The following is a 9461-nucleotide window of genomic DNA, read 5'->3' as shown; positions in this document are numbered from 1 at the left end:
CGGGATTGGCTCTATAGGCTGGTCGGTTTGGTAGAACTGCCCCGGGAACAAGGTCAATTTGGTGTTCAATACCTCTTATAGAGGTAATCCACTTGATTCTTCCACGGAAAAACATCTTCGAATTCCTGTAAAAGAGACACAAAAATACTTGGCAAAGAAGTGGTAATCCGTTAGTGGTAAACAAGGACTGTTTGTACACTAAGATGAAAACACTCTCTTTTTCAACTATTGCACTCTTTATTTCTTTTGCTCCCACATAAAAATTCTTTTTTTCATTCGGACTCTTTTTCAATGCCCTCGCCTTTTTTTTCTCTCATTCTTACTTTTCTCTCGGCTCTTTTTTTCACTCGACTCTTTTTTAATGCCCTCACTTTTGTTTTTCTCAACCTCACGAGCTCTCCTTGATTGTGACAATTTCTGTTGGTCCTCTTGAACTTGTTGAGGTGTCAATGAGACAAGCATAGTAGACTTGTTGTTGTGCTTGAAGGTGTAGTGGTTGTGAAATCCATCATAAGTCACCCTACGATCAAACTGCCATGGCCTCCCCAAAAGAAAGTAACTTGCATGCATTGGCACAACATCACAAAGAACATCATCTTTATAATTTCCAATTGAAAACGAAATTAGAACTCGCTTAATCACTCGAATTTCTCCACATTCATTAAGCCATTGTAGCTTGTACGGATTAGGATGCTTTTCCGTTGTTAAGCTCAATTTTTCCACCATTTCAGAACTTGCAACATTTACACAACTACCACCATCAATAATCATTATGCAAAGTTTACCTTGGACCAAACACCTTGTGTTGAAGATGTTCTCCCTTTGTTGATCATCGTTTCAGTTTTGCATGTTTAGAGCCCTTCGAACCACCAAAAGTTCTCCAGGTTCTGGTCCAATCTCCTCCAATTGTTTATCCTCCTCCTCCTCATCATCATCTTCACGTTCACTTTCAGATTCTATCTCTCCATTTGGCTTCAAAATCATCTCCCTTTTGTTTGGACATTGAGATGCAATGTGTCCAACACCTTGACAATGAAAACATTTGATATCTCTATTTCGAGTAGAAGTAGAAGTAGAAATACCTTTACCCTTCTCAAATTCTTTGGACTTGGATGTCGACTCTTCATTTTGAGGTTTAGAAGCTGCCCCAAAATTGAATTTGGATGAAGTCCACTCTTTTGTCCTTGAAGAATGAGAACTTGTTGAAAAATTCGTTTGGATTGTTCCCTTCTTCTTCAATTGTCCCTCCACCTTCATGGCCATATGAACCATGTCCTCCAATTCCACATAGTGTTGAAGTTCCACAATGTTTGTGATAAGTCGTATTCTAGGCCTTGGTTACTGGTCAGTATGATGTGCATAATTGAATTATATCTGCAAAACAGTTGCTTAAGTGTGCAGGTTGAGTGTTCTAACCAGTAGGCAAAGCTTCGGATACTTCAGGCGAAAAGGGCGCCAGGAGGGTGCAATACTGGCCAGGATGCATGTAAATAAAGGTTCGAGATGAAGAAGAAGGATAGCTGGGACTGGTCAACTGCAATTAAGGGCAGAGAAGTCATTTCGCAATGAGGTTTTACCCTAAAATCAAGGGCAAGCCTCCCTATAAAAGGAAGCCACTTGGAGAGATAAAGGGGGATCTAGACACCATCATCACTCTTAGGTAGAAATCTCTCGGTAGTTCAGTTATTCAGCCCAGTCCAGATTCTCATTCCTCACCACAACCATGATTACCTGAGTTCCAGAAGTTCGCCGGAGTTCCAATTGTTCTCATTTCAGCCAGTGTGATCGTAGTCTAGCTGTTTCATCGCCTGGAGTGGCAAACAATCTTTAATCGCTTTCGTAGTTTATTTTCACTTGCTTTTCTTACGTTGGATCTGTGAACTTTTCTCTATTTTCTGACTTGAAGTATTTTGGTTGTGATCCAAACGTTTAATTGCTATGAATTTGCTTTTGATGTTTTCTTGCGTTTGATTTCCTTTCCTCCTGCCTAGATAACTTAGATTCAGCTGCATTAGTAATTTTCAAGTGTTACAAGCATGTTTTCATTCCCGATTGGTAGATCTGAGTTTATAAGTCTAGATAACTTTTAGATTTTGGTTTTGAAATGGTTAAGTGTGGAAATCTAGTTTACGTGAGTTTCGCCACCTTGCATGTCAACCAGTAAGCATGATTTACAGTTTCACTAGTGTAATCTTTGGATTTGATGTTTAAATCGGTGGATCTGAGTTGTGATTTGTTGAACCTGAAGTTGTTCATAGAGTCTGGATTGTTGTTTGCTTTTCGATCATGTTGTTTGGAGAAGATGATGTCCACATCCTAGTTTTGGGACCACTTTTACTTTTTGGGTTACTTTATGCTTTTTAGCTTGTACCTTACAGATCTGTCAGCCCAGTCACCACAACTACCACTTATTCTCTGATTTTCCTTTTAGTCTTTTATAGAAACCCAGTACTTTCCGCATATTTTTCTGTTACACCCCATAAACCAATTTCCACGTACACAACCACATGTCGACCACCCTTCACCCTTCGTAGTCAGTAGAGTACCATCTTAATTTCCCGTCTAGGTAGGAATTCAACCCAAGCGTGGTAGCTAACCAACCCTTCCAGAATATCACCACAATCACTCCAAATTGTCACCATCTCTGTGGGATTCGACCCCTACCTTTACTATACTACCCAGTAGAAGAGGGTTGAGGATTTATTGATACCAGGTTCAGGCTTTGCCAGGGATTCCATACTGATCAGTAGGATATACCTTCGCTTTAACGACACCTGACCGAAACCTGCTCTTTCAAATGGCGCCGTTGCCGGGGATGAATGGCATTATTTATTGTTATTTTGTGTGATACTTTGTCATATATATTGTGGATAATTTTTCTCTTTCTTTTTATTTCAGTTTATGAGAAGCAGTTCGGTTCCTGACCAGTGGAGACCGAAGATACTTCAGCGAGGATCTATACTCGTAAACACTCGATCCGGCCTGTCGACGACTTTGTTTGACTTAGGTTCGAGTATTGACGAGGAGCAATACACCATAGAAGGGTCAATACCAGAAGAGATACCACTGTTGGAAGGCAACCCAAGGGAGATTGCCCTTACGTGTTTCTTCATGAGTTTTGTAAGATTTGTAGGGCGCAGAGGAGGCCAACAGGGGCAACCGAGGATGACTACAGATTGAAGGCTTTGCCGTTCGTTTTGAAAGGGGAGGCAAACACCTGGTTCATGCGACTGCCTCCTAATTCTATCGAGAGTTGGGCCGACTTCAAGTCAGCTTTCCTAGGAGAATTTTCCCGTCATCGAAGACGAGCGCGCTGAAGAGAGAGATCACTAGTGTGAAGCAAGGGTACGATGAGCCCTTGAGTGATTATTGGGCGAAGTACATGAGCCTCTTGGATGCGTGTCCCAACCATCGCATGGCGGATATAGAGGTACATCATACCTTTTATGAGGGAATGAACAAGGCAACAAAAGACTTAGCAAACTCCTCGTCAGGAGGAAGCTTCACGCAGTTGAGGGTCAGCGAAGCTAAGGGGGTCCTAGGGTAACTTTTGAGCGCGAAGAAGGAGTACGACAATTCACGAGAGCAGAGAAAGGATTGCCAGCGCCTTGTCTACTAACCAGGAGCAGAAGATAGAGCAGAAGATGGATTTGAAGATGGACGAATTGAAGAAGACACTCCTGAGCGCAATCGAGAAGAATGCACCACCGACTTCCCCAGCTGGGAACTACAAGGGTGCAGAACAGGGAAACCAAGGACCGAGCTATGATCAGCCTAATGACTTCGTGAATATGGAGCAAGTCAACGCTACTGGGTATTACAATTCTAGTGGGCATTGGATCCAGGGGAGACAACAGGATGCACCATGGAGGGACCATCCGAACTTTCGATGGGGAGATGGGGGCCAAAATCAAAACCAAGGTCCAAGTCAGAACCAATACCACTCTCACCCTAACTAGAATTTCAATCGGAGCCCAGAAAATCCAAACAACCAGTTCAACTGGTCAGGAAGGAACCAACAATCCCATAGTCAACAACCTCAAAACCAACACCCACAAAACCAGAACCAAAACCCTGTTTATGTACCACCCCACCAGAGAAACTTTCAAAATTACCAGAATTAGCCTAACCAGGGTCTGCAACATCAGCAAAACCAAAACCAGTTCCAAAACCAGAACCAGAACCAATATCACCATGACCAGTACAAACCTCCTGGCCAGTATAACCAATACCCACCAAACCAGAACCAACAAAACTTCCAAAATTTCCAGCCCAACCAAAGTACCCAGTATAACAAGCACCAAGGCCTAAATCAGTCACAATATCCCAACAGGACAAGACGATCCATGGAGGACATGATGGGAGAATTGCTCGTGTCGTAGCAAGGTATCAAGGGCGAGTTGCAATCCCACAACGAAGTAGTGCAGGGGATGCAAAATGCCCAGAAGGAACATAAAGCGAACATGGATATGATGAATAGGTAGTTGGCCCAACTGGCCAGTTCGGTGGGTGATTTGAGAGGAAATTCAGGGAAACTCCCTTCTACAGTCCATATACCCGAAAAAGAGAATGTTAGTAAGGTGACTGATAAGTCGTATTATAGGCCTTGGTTACTGGTCAGTATGATGTGCATAATTGATTATATCTGCAAAACAGTTGCTCAAAGTGTGCAGGTTGAGTGTTCTAGCCAGTAGGCAAAGCTTCAGATACTTCAGGTGAAAAGGGCGTCAGAACGATTACGTACTGACTAGTATACATGCAAAAATGGCTCGAGATGAAGAAGAAGGATAGCTGAGACTGATCAACCACAATTAAGGGCAAAGAAGTCATCTCGCCACAAGGTGTTACCCTAAAATCAAGGGTAAGCCTCCCTATAAAAGGAAGCCACTTGGAGAGAGAGAGGAAGGATAATTTTCATCATCATCACTCTTAGGTAGAATTCTCTCGGTAGTTCAGTCCTTCAGCCCAGTCCAGAGTCTCGTTCCTCACCACAGCCATGGTCACTTGAAGATCATCAGTTCGCCGGAGTTCCATTCTCTCGTTCCAGCCAGTTTATTCCGTAGTCGTAGCAGTTCCATCGCCCGGAGTGGCAAAACAATCTTTATTCGCTTTCTTAGTTAACCTTTACTTGTTTTCTTTCGTTGGATCTGCTGCATTTTCAGTACTTATCATCCTTTGAAGTGTTTTGTTGAGATCCAAACGTTTTATGCAATGAAGTTGTTTTTATGCATCTCTTTCTGTTCAAATCTGTTTCATTCTGCCTAGGTAGCTTAGATCTAGTTGTTGCAGTAATTTCTAAGTGTTGGAAGCATGATTTCATTTGGAGTTGTTCGATCTGTGATTTGTTAGTTCAGTGGCTGTTTAGATTTATTTTCCAGAAGTGTCTTAGTGTGAAATCCGAGTTTACGTTATTCTGCCACCCTGCATGTTGACCAGTAAGCATAATTGCAGTTTCAGTGTTTAATCTTTTGATTTGGAGTTTAGATTGTAGATCTGTTTTTGTGAAGTTGTTAATCTGCATTTCTCGTTCATGGAACCTGAGTTGTTTGATTTGTGTTCAGACTTGCTGGAGAAGACAATGTCCACATCCAAATTTGGGACCACATTTACTTTTTAATTACTTTTTGCTTTTGTCCTTTACTTTTCCTTACTTTTCAGCTGTTACTTTTCAGACCTGTAGGCCTAGTCACCTAACTACCTCTTTTTCCTCTGATATTCTGTTTAACCTTTTATAGTAAACTCGTACCTTCCACATTTATTAGCCAAAAACCATGTTCCCCACTTTCCACGTACACAGCCGCCTGTCCACACCTTTCCCACCTCCTAGTCAGTAGAGTACCACCTTAAATTCCAGTCTAGATAAGTCTCAACCCCAAGCGTGGTAGCTAACCAAACTTTTCCAGAATATCACCGCAATCACTCCAACCGTCACCATCTCTGTGGGATTCGACCCCTACCTTCACTATACTACCCAGTAGAAGAGGGTTGAAGAATTATTGATACCAGGTTTCAGGCTTAGCAGGGGATTGTTTCATCCTGATCAGTAGGATACATCCTTATTTGAACGACACCTCCGCAAACCTGCTCTTTCAAATGGCGCCGTTGCCGGGGATGAATGGCGTTATTAGCTGCTATTGTGCGTGATACTTTGGCTTATATATTGTGGATAACTTTTTCTCTTTCTTTTCATTTTAGTTTATGAGAAGCAGCTCGGCTCCTGACCAGTGGAGGCCGAAGATACTTCAGCGAGGATCTATACTCGTAACCACTCGATCCGGCTTGTCGACGGCTTTGTCTGACTTAGGTTCGAGTAGTGACGAGGAGCAATACACCATAGAAGGACCAATACCGGAAGAGATACCAAGGATAGAGGGAAACCCGAGAAGGATGGCCGCTTAAGGAGAAGAAGATCCTGAGATCGGGACGCTGAACGCACATACCGAGGGAGAACCACCTCAAGCCATAGTTGTGACTCCAGGGCAAACTTCCTGTGATGTGAAGCCTCATGTGATCGCCATTCTGCCTACATACTGCGGGAAGAGTTACGAAGGGCCTTACGAGTTCCTTCATGAATTTTGTAAGATTTGTAGGGCGCAGAGGAGGCCAGCAGGGGCGACCGAGGATGATTACAGATTGAAGGCTTTGCCGTTCATTTTGAAAGGGAAGGCAAACACCTGGTTCATGAGCCTGCCCCCCGATTCCATTGAGAGTTGGGCCGATTTCAAGTCAGTATTCCTAGGCGAGTTTTTCCCATCATCCAAGACAAGCGCGCTGAAGAGGGAAATAACTAGTGTGAAGCAAGGGTACGATGAACCCTTGAGCGATTATTGGGCAAGGTATATGGGCCTTTTAGATGCATGTCCCAAACATCGCATGGCGGACATTGAGATACATCATACTTTCTATGAGGGGATGAACATAACAACCAAGGACCTGGCCAATTCGTCGTCGGGAGGAAGCTTCACACAGCTACGGGTCAACGAAGCAAAGAGGGTCCTAAGGAAGCTACTGAGTGCGAAGAAGGAGTATGACCATTCAAGGGATGGATACAACCGAGAAAGGGTTGCAAGTGCCTCGTCTACTGACCAGGAGCAGAAGCTTGAACAGAAGATGGATTTGAAGATGAATGAGCTGAAGAAGTCACTCCTGAGCACAATCGAGAGGAATACACCGCCGGCTTCCCCAGTTGGGAACTGCAAGGGTGCAGAACAGGGAAACCAAGGACCTAGCTATGATCAGCCAAACGACTTGGTCAGTATGGAGCAAGTCAATGCTGCCGGGTACTACAATTCTAGTGGGCACTGGATCCAAGGGAGACAACGGGATGCACCATGGAGGGATCACCCAAATTTTCGTTGGGGAGATGGGAACCAAAATCAAAACCAAGGTCAAGGTCAGAACCAATATAACCCCCACCTGAACCAAAACCCCAACCGTGGACCAGCAAACCCGGACCACCAATTCAACTGGTCAGTAAGGAACCAACAATCCCAAAACCAGAACCAAAACCCTGTTTATGTACCACCCCACCAGAGAAACTTCCAAAATCACCAAAATCAGCCGAATCAAGCACCCCAACACCATCAGAACCAAAATCAGTTCCAAAACCAAAATCAGAATCAATATCACCAAGACCAGTATAACCCTCCTGGCCAGTATAACCAATACCCACCTAACCAGAACCAGCAAAACTTTAAAAATTTCCAGCCCAACCAAAGTTCCCAGTATAACCAGCACCAAGGCCCAAATCAGTCACAATACCCTAACAGGTCAAGGAGGTCCATGGAGGACATGATGGGAGAATTGCTCGCGTCGCAGCAAGGTATCAAGGGCGAAGTTGCAATCCCACAACGAAGTAGTGCAGGGGATGCAAAATGCCCACAAGGAACATAAAGCGAACATGGATATGATGAATAGGCAGTTTGCCCAACTGGCCAGTTCGATGGGTGAAATAAGAGGAAATACAGGGAAACTCCCGTCTACAGTCCAAATACCTGAAAAGGCGAATGTGAGTAAGGTTACATTGAGGTCAGGAACTACTTATGATGGACCTCGACCAAAACAACCAAGTGGAGAGCCGAGTGGAACGAAGATAGGGGGCGACACCATCTCAGTGGAAGAGCTTAAGAGATCCATGCCTCGGATGAAGGACCCATTTTTCTTGGGGGAGACGCCATGTGGAGGAGGTGAACCCGAGAACGTACTGGTCAGGAAGGAACCCCATCAAGAGGTAGAATCCAGAACGGAGGCTCAGACCCAGAATTTGCCCAAGGAAGATTCCAAGAAGGTTGCTGAGGGACCGGTAGAGGAGAAAAAGGGGAAGAAACCATTCCCTTTCCGCTTTGTTACAAAAAGAAAAAAGGAGAACCCGGTGGACTACTTGTCGATTTTTGGGAAATTGGATGTCACCATACCATTCCTCCAAGCCGTGAAGCTACCCCCACTTGAGAAATTCATTAAGGAATTCATAGCCGGGAAAGTCCAGGAGGATGGGAAGATTATGGTAGAAGGGATCGTGTCTGCAATTGTGCAGGAGAAGCTACCGCCCAAGAGGGCCGATCCAGGTATGTTCACTTTACCTATAACTATAGGAGATGTGAAAGTCGAGCATGCAATGTGTGATCTTGGAGCTTCTATTAATGTCATGCCTTTGTCGATCTATAACCGATTGAAGGGGGTTAGATTGTCGAATACTAGGGTGTTGATCCAACTGGCTGATAGGTCATGCATAAGTCCTGAGGGTATTTTAGAGAATGTGTTGGTTAGAGTGCATGATTTTACCTACCCTGCTGACTTTTATGTGATCAAAATGAGTGAGTCTAAGGTTAGGGAATCGAGTGGCATCTTGTTGGGAAGACCATTTTTGAGAACGACCAAGACGATAGTAGACATGGTTGAGGGAACAATTTGCATTGATTTTCATGGGGAGAAATTTACTTTTGATATCAATGAGGCCATGAAAAAACCTATAGATTCTGAAAACTCGTGCTATGTTGATGTGATTGACCCCATAGTCCAAGATTTTCTTGAGACCGAACTATTGCAGGAGAAACTCCAAGCTTTGGATGTGTATGAGCAAGCTGACGTAGAAGCCGCTGCATGGTGTGATCTGATCAGTAGCCAAGGGTTGACCGATGAAGAGATAAATGGAGCAATTAAAGACTTCTGCCAGAAATCGGAATTTATTGGAGCCGCAGGGGCCAAGCTATCAGTCAGTATAGAGGAACCCCCAGGGGGAGAATCAGGAAAAGAAGGAGAAGCTGAAAAAAACCCTCTACTCGAAGACACACTTCCACCCCAAGTTGAGCTGAAGAAATTGCCTTCGAATTTGAAGTATGCCTTCCTCGGAGAGGAGAACTCATATCCAGTGATCATCAGTAGCAGCCTTACAAAGGAACAAGAGGCGAGGCTACTGACTGTGCTGAGCAAGAACAAGAAGGCAATTGGATGGAGCCTTACAG

Source organism: Salvia splendens, chromosome 7 (genome assembly GCF_004379255.2).
Source record: "Salvia splendens isolate huo1 chromosome 7, SspV2, whole genome shotgun sequence".
Lineage (NCBI taxonomy): Eukaryota > Viridiplantae > Streptophyta > Magnoliopsida > Lamiales > Lamiaceae > Salvia > Salvia splendens.
This window is presented reverse-complemented; position numbering follows the sequence as displayed.